Source organism: Haemorhous mexicanus, chromosome 15 (assembly GCF_027477595.1).
Source record: "Haemorhous mexicanus isolate bHaeMex1 chromosome 15, bHaeMex1.pri, whole genome shotgun sequence".
NCBI lineage: Eukaryota > Metazoa > Chordata > Aves > Passeriformes > Fringillidae > Haemorhous > Haemorhous mexicanus.
Genome location: NC_082355.1, coordinates 13,458,581 through 13,472,530, shown reverse-complemented (window position 1 = coordinate 13,472,530; position 13,950 = coordinate 13,458,581). Strand labels below are relative to the sequence as shown.

General features: G+C 40.2%; 1 protein-coding gene across 5 annotated transcripts in view; it reads right to left on the bottom strand.

Annotated features, from left to right (window-relative positions):
- TENM2 (teneurin transmembrane protein 2) overlaps window positions 1–13,950 on the bottom strand; it is a 612,765-nt gene that overhangs the window by 558,329 nt on the left and 40,486 nt on the right. The window lies entirely within an intron of this gene.

Genomic DNA, 13,950 nt, shown 5'->3' with positions numbered 1-13,950 from the left:
AGACCACAACATAAACTTCAGCAATTACTGATTCAAAGAAATGATAGAAACAAACAGCCAAGTAGATAATAACCCAAAGAAATTAATCAGGAGCTCCACTTGTAAGCGTGAAAATAAATATAACTGTATTTACCATTACTTTACTCTGAAAGTTTCCAATAAAGAAGGATAAAATCAAAACAGAGAAAACAATAAAACTTAGAGTGAAAGTGCCAGAGCATCATGAACTTCCAGAACTACTGCAAAGCCTCAAAGATGGGCATCATGGTAACCAGAACCAAAGAGCAAGAGACAGTCACTTAGGGTGAACATGGGAACATCAGGAGAGGGAACAGTCAAGGGGGACGATCTCTTTAGGCCAAACACAGCTCACCAGAGGATGGCAGGAACTGGGGCAACCAGAAAGTGAAGGAAGGGAGAAGAACTGGCTCTGTCAGTCCTTTAGTGCTGCTGGGAGCAATACCCGAGGTGGATCTGTAGCCTTGAATCCCAAAACACCCTGAAAATCAAGTCCTGCTCTTCCCTTCTCTACACTGCACCAGACACCATGGTGGAAGCACCTGAGGCAGCTTCAAGGATTGGGAAGCATTTTCCAGGAGGGAAAAAGGGAACTCTGCACCCATTCACAGCACCATCACCAGACACCATTGAAGAACAAGTGTAATTGGGGCTGGGCATAAGCAAAGCTTAACATTCCACGAAATTAAGAACTATTCCAACAGTATTTTATGAAAAATCAATAGTAACTGCAATTCCAAGCACAGTCTGTGGATAAGCATTATTATCTACAGGCTTACTGGGATAAGCAGTATATTGTCTCTTTAAACGGGATGAATAAAGTTACATCAGCAGTCTCTCTCTCATTCAGAGACATAAGTATGTATAAACACACATTCCTCTCTATAGATGAAGGGCAGCTGAGTTGCTGCAGACAGGTGCAGCTGAAGGCATGGGAAAGGTGCCTCTGGCTTTATGCAGTCTTGCACAGGTGTGTACTGTTCAAACTGACCAGAGCAGCACAACACCACCACGGTGGGTCAGCCCTTGATGTTAATGGTCCAAGTCCCGGTGTGCTTTGACTGGATCAGAAGAGGAGCAGCAATGCCTCAGCCCCACCTTCCCCTGCCCTGTCTGGGGCCTCCAGGAAGGCTTGTGTCCCATGGCAACACCTCCCACCTGGGAGAGCACTGAAAACAGCAAACAGTGCACTGAACTTCCCTTTGACCACATCCCATCATCGCAGGCAAGGACACCACAGAGAAAGCCACAAGGAGTGTTATCTGACCTTCCTGACTCTTTTCATACAAAAGCCAGGAGACATAAACAGAACTAGCAGTAGTCTGGTTCAAAATTCCTTTTTTTTTTTTCTGTTTTTCTCCCCTCCTTAAAAGAGGCAGTTCTTTACACAGCAAATGCACATTTGTTAGGGAATGCTGGGGAGGCCACAGGTTTACAAGGATTTTAATGGCTAGAAAGCTCCTTGCAGAGCCCCACTGAGGCTTCCCAAGCAGCCAAGGCCACATCCAGCTCCACAAGTCCCCAGACCAAAAGGGCTGCAAGCCTGGGAAAGCCTAAGTGGCATTTCAATTATGACAGCCTCTTGTCCTGTCCCCAGGCATCCACTTAGGGCCATCGATCTGAGCCAGGGCAGCCCATCTCATATTTCTAGTCCCTTCTGGCATCTCTCTAACTCCAGACAAAGACAGACAGCAATGATCTGGCTGATAACTAATGCCTCATTTTGATAATGCCTTCTGCACTGGCAAATGAAGACAAGATGTTATATTTTCACCTTTCCCCAAGCTGTTAATCCAGCCCCAGAATACTGTCAGTACTTCAAGCACTATGTATCACCTGATTTATTTAGACCCACAAGATCGTGTGATTCAAAGACACAGAATCAAGCCACAGCACTGAAAAAGAGGCATTAGGAGATGTTAATCCCCTTCAGTAAACAGCAAATTTAAAAAGGAAACAAAACCAAAAAACAAACATACCAACAAAAAAACCCACCAATAAAAAGCCCTGCAAAGTTCACAGTTGCTTTTTTACCCTTCCACATTTTTAGTAGATCACTTTTCTTCAACTAGACTGCAGACACTGTTTTAGAAAGTGTCACAAACAGTACACATTATCTGAACTGTTTCACCTGTGAATGTATGCTGTGCCTCATCCAGATTAGTCACCCATTAACAGAAACAGCTGCAGGAGCAGCACAACCCCCTGGTGCTGATGCATTGCTGCTCAAGAGCTTCACCTGCACTTTGCACTCCCCTGCACGGCTAGGAAGTGGGGAAAACTAGAAGGAATTTTTCATTCCTCTATATTTATCCATATTTGAAATATCAAAATATGGTCTGAAACTGCCTTTACTCACCCTGCTGTAACTCGTGTTCTAACATAACTACTGTAATGAAGTTTTCCCATCTTTTAAGTGCAGCTCTAATAAAACAGTGTAAGAACACACGGTTGGTTAATTCCTGACACAAAATAAAAGGCCAACTGCATGGCAAGCCAGAGCTGTCATTTGAAATTAGGGCATATGACAACCCTAATGTGATCTGAATTTCAGATTTCTATTAGGCCTCATTAAGCAGTTTAGAGAAATTCTTACTTATTTTTATTGGGTCTTTTTATCAAATTACTTTTACAGAATGATGTACATAAATACATGAATCCTTTTGAAATCATAAAATATTTTAATATTAAGTTTTTTTTTCAAATCCTATCACCTCTCAGCTAAGCAAGAGAAAAGGCAAGAGTCTCCATTGTTAATTAAAAATAAACCCCCTCAAAATTATGATTAAAAAATCTGGCTATTCCTTCCAAAATGATCCCAAAGTAAGCAGTACCCAATATTCAGAGAATTAAGCAGCATTTGGCCAGTTGTCTTTTAGATAAGGGTTATTTATCATAAGATTAAAGTAAACATAGTTTTATAAACTGTAGTTTAAAGACAGATTTACTTTGTCTACATAGGTTCTGTTTATTGTTGTCCTCACCTCTTAGAAAATCTGTCAACTCCTCAGCTTAGGGCCTTAATACAGCACAGCAATGAAATGTGCCATGTATAAATGGCTTATCAACAGTCCTTCAGTTACAAAAATTATTATATTTATTAATTAATCCCTGAAGAGCCACATGCACCTTCTTTGCTGGTGTCCAACTACTGACTGTACTTTATTTGTCTGCAAAACATTTGTTTTCAGTACATTTGTATGGTAACTCTTGCAATCTAAAAATTTTTTTATTTAAAAAAATATTTCTCAAGATAGTTTTGTTTGGTTGTTTTGTCTGTCTTGGGTTTTTTTTGGCTGGTAAGTTTCTCGGTTTGTTTTTTTTTGTTTTTTTAATAAGCCTTTGGGAAAGTAACACAAAGAAAAAATTTGATATCCACCAGGAGATTTGGTGTAATTCTTCTGCTCCCAGCCATCTCTATCACTCTGCACTGAGCAAACAGGACAATTTTAAAACCTGCAGGTTTTTTCATTAAACACATATTGATAAAAAAATACTGTGCATGTTTTCATTTTTACAAAACAGAAAAGACTCAATGCACTAAACGAGCTTAAGAGTATTGGTATCTGAATGCTGAATACTGGGTAGCACTGAAGTGAGCATAAATACACTCAGATAGGATTTTCAAGCATTAGAAGCTAAGACAGTGAATCTATACATAGCCACTGAATGAAGCAAAGCTTAAAAGTACACCAATTGTTCCTGGCTTTGCTAACTTAATAATAGGCAAGAATGGCTTCCCCTTGACAATGAAAAATCTTAAATGCCCATACATACAAGGGCAGCTGAACTTCTAGGTAATAAACCCCTGGAAAATGTCATTAGTACCTAAATTCCAATGTACAGAATTTCAATATTTTGAAACATACTTGGTTTAGAAAAGAATACTGTGAGTAGCATCTAGATGTTCAGAAATCTATACAAATATTTCTGATTAAAAAAAAACCCAAAAAAATACAAGACTTTATAAACAGAGTGGGTGACCGTTTGTAACATGACAAAAAAAAATTCCAACACGGTGCCTTACGTACCAAAATTCAGTCCTGGAGGGAGGGTGCAGCTGCACAGAGCTCACAGACAGGACAAGGAGCAGTGGGCACAAACACCACCTAAACACTGCTGTCCAACACTGGACTTGGTCACTCAGAGAAGCTCTGGGGTCTCCGTCTGTGGAGATACTCCAAACCCAACTGGATGTGTCCTGAGCAACCTGCTCTGGTGGGCCCTGCTTGGGCAGGGAGCCAGACTGAAACTCCAGAGGGGATTCTTGAAGTACAAGGAACTGGCAGGACTCCAGAAGTTCCTTCCAGCTACAATTTTCAGCATTCATCTTCCACTTTTGTTTTTGGTATGCCTAAAGGCAATCAGTTCACGCTGGCCTCAAGTGCAAGAGCTACAAGATATTAAGTTGCATACATGCCCTTAAAAATAGTAAGGGACTCAACTCCCCTTTCCTGATGTCTTCTTGGTTTCTCTCCAGTTAGCAACATCATTGGTAACCACTGTACTTGATTTGCAAAACAAGAGAGAAAGACAGAAGAGAGCAGCATTCTAACAAAAACAAAATTAGTCTCCCAAAGACCAACGGCCAGAACAAGGATCAGGGAATAAAAACTCTTAATATCTGCTGGTCCATTTCTATGAAATTGAACAGAGGGCAATCATTTTGAAGATATTAAATTCCCCTGAGTGCTGGGAAAATCTGTCAGGTAGTAAAACAAGAGACTTGAATTATCCTCCCCCTCCAAGATATCTGAGGCTACCTGAGCAGCTCCCACCCAGCACCCCAGGCACCCAGGGCCATGCAGAAGAGCTGCTGCTGCTGGTGACAGGCCAGGAGGAACCTGAGGAAGGTGTACAGGATAGAGGGAAACAGGAACTGGCATTACTGCAGGGCAAAAAGGGCAAAGGGAAGATCCCATGAAATATGAGCAAAGATAAACCAGGAAAGCCTTCTGGTGGGAGGCTTGCTAAGGGCATCAGGGATAAAGGACAGAAACCTGCAGGCAGTGAAGCTTCATTAGTTCCATTAATCACAGAACAATTTGTTTCAGGAAAGTATTTTGGTTTGTTTGTGGTTTGCCTTACAAGAATGAGCAGGTGTCTCAATACACTCTGCATGTGGAGTAACAGAGGAACAGCCAATACCAAGAGTGCTCTGTTCAGGCTCGATTTATAAATGGAAAAGTGATTCTGCATTCAACAGGAAGGATAAAAACGGTATCCTGCTGTTCACAGTGGGAGACAGAATTTAAATATCCTGTAATATAATTTGGTACATCACCACATGTCAGGCTTGACTATCCTCATTTACACCAGTAAGCTCTTACACAAGAACAAATCTTTTCAATCCAAGGCAGTAACTTCTGATTTACACTGGGACAAATGAAAGAGCATGAGGTTCTTATCATAATAAAATTTGTCATCTCCTGTTAAATGCATTATTGGCAGATATAATCATCTGTTAGTATTGTATTACAAGCTAACAATATTGGCACCGGATTGGAAGGGGAAATACATTGTGATTTGTTGTTAAGTAACTCACACCATCATCCACAAAAATCAGTTTGTAGGTTGTAGTGTTCTCCAATTTCAATTGCTTTTTAATTAAAAGAGGAAATCAAATCACAACTAAAAAGAAATTACAAGCTTTACATTGGGGAAAAAAATTTTTCAAGGCTGGTTTTAACACCCACCATTATGTTCAATTTCAGATGACAGAAGGTCAACAACAAAAGTGTCTTTCAGTAAAGTCACACCTTAAACTAAACGGGGAACGTTTTTTCCCCTCTAGCTCCCAAAATCTCCACTGTACAACAGCATTAGGCCACAGATAGCTTGTAGGAGACAGTGCCAATCACGACAGAAGCATCCGTTGCCTAAAAGCCTCTTATTAACATTTAAAAGGAAAAGAAAAAAATTCCCCTTTTGGGCAAGGCAGCCCTGAGCGCGTTCCCGTGCCCAGGCTGAAGTGCCCTCTGCCGGCCCCGCGCTCGGAGCGAACGGGAAACCTGAGCACATTCGGCACCCAGAGCCCTCCAAAGACACCGAACTGAATCGCTGAGAGTTGTTCTCCTTTCTACCTCTACCGAATCTGCTCAAGGCAGAGTTATACAAAGGGGTTTAAACTTCGCAGCAAGAGTTGAAGGTCTCTTGGCTTGACTCAGAGGCTCTGATTCTGTGGTGGGGGAGAGCAGATGAATGAACCAGAGAATGACCAAAGAGGTGAACTGAAGATGAAGAACACCGAGAGAGCAGGTAGCTACAGTGATAAAGCAGAAGATTAAATGTATAGAAACAGAGTGCAGAGGAGATTCAGCAAGGAGATTCGAGAAGAGAGAGCACACAAAAATGCATCCATGAAATAAGTAAGCCATTCTCACTTTGGCTGAATTAGATTTCAGCCCTGAACTTAACGAGGGTGATGAAGTCAGATTTCTCCACACCATTTTTCTATGGTCAGGAGGTGGGCAGGTGATACTTGATTTTTTCCTTCTGAACCTTCTCTAAATCTACAGATGCCTATATACTCGAGAGCTGCTCCCTTTGATTCCCCTAAGCTTTGCAGCTTCAGTTCTTCAGAAGCTCAGCAGGGGTAACAGAAGACTGGTCTATCTTTGAGGAAGGAGGATAGCTTCAGCCAAAGAATATTAGTTATGTAAAGCAGCAATAAACTCCTCAGAGATACCTGCCTAGACCTGAGAAAGAGCAAATTACTGCTCCATCTTTTCCTGCTCTTACCTTGCCATTTAGATCCATCACAAAAAAAAACAAAACAAAACAAAAAAAACCACCAAACTACACAAAGAATTTTTTTTCCTTTCATTGAAGATTACAAGCCAAAAATTAGGAGGAGGTTTAGGGTTGGGTGTCCCTCTATTAGAGATGAGCAACAAGACTGAGGCAGTAAGAAGGATCAGAAATGAAAACCACAATTAAAACTTAAAATTGATCTCAGGCTGCCCCTATAAATCTTTCATTATTCCTACCATTAGCATTAGTTAGACTTCCATAATAAAACAAATACCATCCTTGAAAGGGCAGGTAGAGAAATCAGCTTTCATGCTTGCTAACTGAAAGACCAGATAAAGGATAGGAAGCATTAAGCTGCATTCAGATCATTAAGTCTTTGTCTTCAAAGAATTTTCATCATTAGCCAGTTACTTTTCATAGAAATTTTGGAAGCATGCTAAAAAACATGTTATTCTTTTCACATTAACATAAACTCCAAGCACTAGAAAAAACTAATTTCCTGTCTTCTGCTAAATCTAAGGCAGTTTCAGGATTTTTAGGATCAATCTTCTGTCATCAATTAAAGGGGGAGGAACAATCAGGCTTAACAGATTTAGCCAAAATACAGTCACTGGCATTCAACCACATGCCAAGAGTTGCACGTTTTCTGGAATAGAAATTTATTTCACCATCTGATGCAACTGTATGATAAATCCAGTTTTCAAAAGTGCAGTCCATTTCATAGACATAAAGACAAAGGCAAGCTTATATCTACATGGCTAAATGACCTTGAAATAATTAAAAGATGAATTCATTTTTCTGCTCAATTTAGGCATGCTTACAACAAAAATACTCATTTGAGTTCTGCTTTTCCAGCAATAGGTGGCACTGTCAAATACCACTTGCATAAGCATCTCTTGTGCACCATATCATTCAATAGTCAAGTGGAACATCTGCAGGGAAATGTGGCTAAAGTTATTTTCCTTTCTGCTTCCTCTTAACAGGACAGAGATTACATCTTGCAGTTGTTTTATTCCCTGTTTTCAACTGCTCAAAAACATTTTTATGACAGCTAAAAACTCGGGAGAAATATGCTGTTAATGTTTTGAAGAGTATGCTGCTTTAGACAAGTGGCAAGCAAACAAACATGCCACATGCTCCAGCAATCTGTACGATAATACTAATATTTACAAAAAATATACCAAAATGCCGTTTTAAACAGGGATTACCTCGGCACTTTCATCTCACTTTTTGTGACTTGTTAAAATCCTTCCATACTTCCCCAGATTTGTAGATAATATTCATGGTTGGCAAAAGGCACATCTCTCAGCTTCCAAAATAGGCAGCTGGCTACTCCGCCCCTTCAGCTTATTCCACCACCTTTCCCTTTCTTCCAAATTCCCCAGATTCCTGCTCTCTGCAGCATTCCCTCAACATGCTGATCTCTTTTTTTCTCCACTAGTGGTACACTGGCTCTGCAGCCCTGATTTGTCAGAGATGCTTAACAGCAACACAGAGCCAGAACCCTGAGCTCACTGTTTACGAGGCTGATCATGTACATAGTACTGTTTTTGAGACTTGCCACTTCTCCAGTGTAATTTTTGAAGTCCCAACTCCAATATTATATGCTCCTCACCTAAGCTGTTTACATAAGGGATATGCTTCACAGGAAAGAAAAGTGTACCAGACTAAGTCTCTTTAGGATTTTAATTTCTTTTGTTTCAAAGTAAAACGTGCTGGAAGCCCAGAAACAACAACCAGTTGTCTCAAAGCAAAGAAGGAATTAAACATCAAAGCTGTTTGCTTAAGTCTTTTGGTTATTATGGCAAAAGCATTAAAGCAATCTTAAAAGCACAACATGCCATTAAGCAACCTTCTCCTCCTTCTGCACAGCAGAGCCACATCCCTGCTATTTCACAGCACCTTCTGGTGTGGAGCACAGCCAGCCTCCACTGCAATGCACTGACAGGACACATTTCAGCCTGCACCGTCCCTTGTCCCCTGTCCTCAGCTGCTGTCCCTGCACAAGGATGACACCCTCAGCCTCCTCCAGGGACTAACCTGCTTTGCTGCAGGGCTTCTTGCAGCTGAAACACACAGCACGTGCCTTCTGCTTTGGAGCAACAGCCAGACAGCTGCTGAACTTCTTTCCCTCCCCAACTAGTGGAACACAGAAAGTAAACATGTTTTTAAGCAAGGGGCAAGCAGCCCAAATGAAATAGCAACACCCCTGCTGTACCAAACTCACTGTGATCTCTCTCAGAAACACTGGCTCCAAGTTCTGCTGTACTGAAAAATTCCTTCTGCCAAGAAATCCCCCAAATATAAACAGCTCCAGTAATAGTGAAACTAATTTGAAATTGCTAGAAAGTTTTTTCTCACCTTTTAAAAAGATCTCAGCTCTAGAACTTGGTGTTGCTGTAAGAGCACCTCTTCTAAAACTCTGAAATGGATTCTTTTAACAACAGAATGATTCACAGCTGAGGTAGCCAAAAGCCAGCAATCAGCTCAGAACTACAGCAGCTGTTTCCCCAGCTGAAGTCACTCAGTCTAATTCTCTTGCCCAGCGACAAGAAACAGGACATCTAGGAGTCAGGAACTGTCATTTGAGGTTCTCAGTGAAAAGGAATTAGTGCTAGGAAAGTTATCAGGCATGAAACTGTTACATGTTTAAATGAGATGATAGCTTTGAATAAAAAAATGTACCCCAAAAATGGCAGCAGATTTTATCTTAAAGGCGTCATTAGAAAAAGTCTGAACTGAAAAACAGTTCTGTCAAGTTTAGTTGAAGAAAGCAAAGCAAACAAGACATCTCACTACCTGGGCAACAGTGTAGTAGCAGTAAAAAACTCAAAACCCCAGTATAATATCTTGATGCACTGGGCAGAAATTGTTGGTTGTAATTAAGATAAAATTACTAGCTGATATTAATTACAGCAATTTTTTGTTTCACTGAGTTCTCAGTTACACTGCCTCTGTCACCAATAAATCCTGCTGTGACATCTCCCATCAGCATTCCAGCTTGTATTTTCCCCTTACTGTCCTGTACAAATTTAATCTGTGTACTGCAGCATGCTCTGAGCCATTCTGTTTGCCCTGACCCAGACATATCTCCAGACAGCCTCGCTCAGTGCCACAAGTAAACCCACCTCAGTGTAGGGGGAGAAACACAAGAAATACAAATCAACAATGTCCAGTCTGCAGCTCCTAAAGCCCTGAGCTGTGACCCTCAGGCTGCAGCTGGCTGGGACTGAGCTCCAGGCAGAACAGCTGTGCCAGAGCAGCCTGACTGACCCACAAAGAGATAAGCTGGGCTGATGGGCACAAGTGGTGCTGGTGGAGCAGTGACACCACATCACTCCCTCCCAGACAGAGCCTCCAGCCTGGGCATCTCAAACTGAGCAACCCTCCCAGCCAGCCTGGGCCAGCACAGCTCGGCCCTGCTGGGCTCATATTCCTAATTACTGACTGGTTTTCACTGTAATTGGAGAGATTTCCTGGTACTTGCACATAAACAAATGCTTGTTTGACTTTTCCTGGAGTCTCAGTCTCTCAGAAATGTCCCGTCACAGTGCCACCTCTATCCCACAGCCTTGGGAAGGAAGGTAATGTGACTCAGAGCTGAGAAATGATATCTCAGAGTAGTGTCCTCTTATTAGAAAGAACACGGTAAATTGAGATGGAAAAGGCAGATTTCTGCTGTGGGAGAGGAACTGTTACAGAGAAACCAACAGGTGTGCTCTGCAATAATTTCCAAATTGTCACTTTGATTTATATATAAGATGAGCACATACAGCATTACTTGTCCTGAATGATTATATTTGTTTAGGTGTAAATCATCAAGGTTTAGATGCAAAGGGCAGCAAATGTTGCATTGATCATTGCTGCAGAGCCAGCTAATCCAGATATCTCCTTAAAAACCCATAATCTAAAAAGACATACATTATCTTCATTGAGCAATTAAAATGAAATTTTATTTATGAAAGTTTGGGTTATTCTAATCTGCTTTAAAAAACAAGAGTAGACTGCATAAGCATTAGTCTTTTAGAGGACTTTTGAAAATAAGCTACTAGTAAATCTTCCCTGCATGTGGAACAGTATTAAATTTCAGCTCTGCCTCTAGCATAATTAAGTACCCACCAACAGCATAATACCTTCATTAAATTAAGGTGTTTGGAGTGAAATGTAAATTTGTCTTCAGATATGAGGCTGGTATTTCAACCCCTCCACAGGCTGAATATCATTATTGAGGACAGACGAGGGGGAAGCACAGAATAAGCAGAGTTACTGAGCACTCCTCTTCTCTGGGTACTGCATAACCCCTAAAAAGAACCATTAAATGCCCATGTCTGTGCTACCTCCCACCAAGGGGAAAAAAAAAAACCAAAACCAAAAAAGCTAAGAATATTTTTAACTGCTGTTTCACTAGAAACAAGTAAAAATTCTGCTTTACTAAATCTTATGACATTTACATGAAAGTTATTTTATTCATCAGCAACAGCCCTCTTGATGGAAAAACAAACAACAAACAACAACAAAAAAACCAAAGTAAAAAAAGAGAGCGACCATCAACCCTGGCTGCACTTGGCCAGCAGGAACCATTCCTGTCCTCTCCTCAGCTCAGCCCCCAGGGCACCCTCAGGGCTCTGGGAAGATGCTCAAGATCTGTTCAAGGGGCCTTGGAGAGCCTCATCTCTGCAGCCCTGCACACCTGGGGCAGGACTGAGCCCTGGATGCTCTGGCCAGCAGTGCCAGGGTCTGAGGCACCACGGCAGCCACCTCTGTGCCAGGCTCTGGGCACAATGCTCTGAACCAAAACCTCCAACTTCCTACAGGAAATGCAGACTTGCTGACCTGAAGATCTCCTGCTCACACTGGAGATCTGCTTGGATATCTGTCACTGTATGTGTGAGACATGAAGCTAAAGGAAACTCAAAATATACTATCTGTGACTGACCAAACAATTTGGGTTCATTTTTGGTAGTGGTCAGTCAAAACTAAGCTTAAAATAGGCTGGTTTTATGCTGATCTATAGTTTAAATAAGTAAAGGTGACACTGACTCATGTTTATGCTGAAATTTGCCCTACTCAGGTAGTAGGGCACTACTCACACTCCAAACCTTTTCATAACAGGTGGAACCTAGAAAATATCTGATACACAATTTCAGGTTTTTTTGGAAGGCCAAGTACAGAAAGGAGGCATCAAGAATCCCATTTTAAGCATATACCTGGGAGGAAAAAAAAAAATAAAGGGGGCAGAGCTATGTACAATGCAAAATCCTTAATTTTTCCATTTTCAAGCAATTACTGTATCTGTAGAAATACAAAAACCTGAAATGATTTGTCAATATTCCAGTTCTGCCAAAACATTATGATTGAACAAAGTTCTTCTGGAATACACATAATTCAGTATGTTCATCCAACAAAAACACTGTCCTTTTAAATGTTTCTGTGTCTATGTATATTTCAAAGCAAGCACTTTTCATAAAGGTAGGAAAAATATTACTTTTTGGAGATTTGTTTAAGGGAAACAAGACAAAACCTACAAGTATTATAGAAATAAAAATATTTTCAATTTATCATAATTTCTTGACCACACATTCATTGCTCACACTCTTCAGAATTAACTCAAGTATCAAATTCTCATTCAGTCTTATAGTCCAGAAACTGACCTCATGAATTTTCCAGGCTATAAAGAAAAAATCATGAGAATTTGCATTTAGAATTTTCTCCTGCAGCATGGCTGTGTGTCTGAATGTACAGATTTAGGGTAATAAAATACTTCCCTTCAAAAAGCCTAATATAAATGATATTGTAAAACAATAACTGTCAGGTTAAGAATTTCAGGGTTCCATATACTGTAGGAGCTTAGAAAGATAATAATTATCTCTGAATCTACCTTATCACTTCAGTTACCTTCAGTGCAAGTGAGAACACTACTAAGTGTCTTCTGCTTTGTCTGTGTATTGTGTACCATGTCTGAAGCCTCAAAAGATGATTTACAGCAATCAGAATTTGAGAATATAAATCTTCATCTACTGCAATCTAGGAAGTGTGTACATTAAAAACAAGCTTGTATTATTAAGTTGGAATAATAATTACTTTTCTGTATTTATCTCCCAATGTTACCACAGCCAAATGAGAAAAAATAGCAAGCACTCATTTACAGACATTCTCTTTATAATGAGAATAACAATAAAAGCTATTAGATGGCACATAGCTAAAGGGAAAAGCTTTTCTGTAGGTCAAATATATCAGTACTAGCTTGTAATAATCAAAACAGAAAGATTATTCCTTTAAAATCCTTTAATTCTTGATATCCACAGTTCTAATCCTCAAGTCATTGTTGAAGGCCACTTTAATGTTTGTGTTACACTGTTTAAATTTTGGTGTCGAGACTTTTTTTCCCAGTACTAAACCACTCATGCTTCACTTCTGTAATTTATGTCATTTTAGAAGTCCTTAATTTAATTAAAATCTTGTAGGACTAAAGAGGTTTGACTTCATTTTCTATATGCAAAGGAAGAGAAGCACATTACTTGGATATTTTGTTTGAACAGCTCATTTCAAAATTTATTATAGGTTGCTATCATACTGAGAAATAATAAAGATATATTTTTAATTACTTTTGCTCACAAGAACAGGCTAATACATATTCCATCAATATTATGATCCCCTTGGATGGAGAGAATCTAAATGCTAACCCAAACAGATTTTAAAGCTATAATTACTTGGTAAACAAGGGAATCATACTAAATAATTACACATTGAGATCAAATTAAAGCAAAAGAAGCGTTGGAGAGGCTCTGTATTGTGTTTTTCTCAGTGTCCCCGAGCCTGTCACTGTCTGGCAGTGTCACAGTGAGAGGGCAGGGCACTGCTCTGCCTGCCTGGCTCTGTGTGACCATAAAGGCACTGGGCCACCTCACATGCTCCAAAATGCTGCTTCCTATCACCGTGATATTTTCTGAAAAATCCCTTCACCAGGATTTCTTCTTCTGGGAAGTTGAGAAGCCTCAGAGAAAAATGTAAATATTCATTATCTGATTCACTTCTCCGGTGTTAGGCTGCTTTGCAGTGTGGTCTGGACATTGTTTACCAACAGGTGGATGTTTGGTTGGTTTCATGGGAATTGTTTTTACTTAATGACTGTTATAAATGAATACGCCAATTTAATAGTCAAGGAAATTTATTAAATAA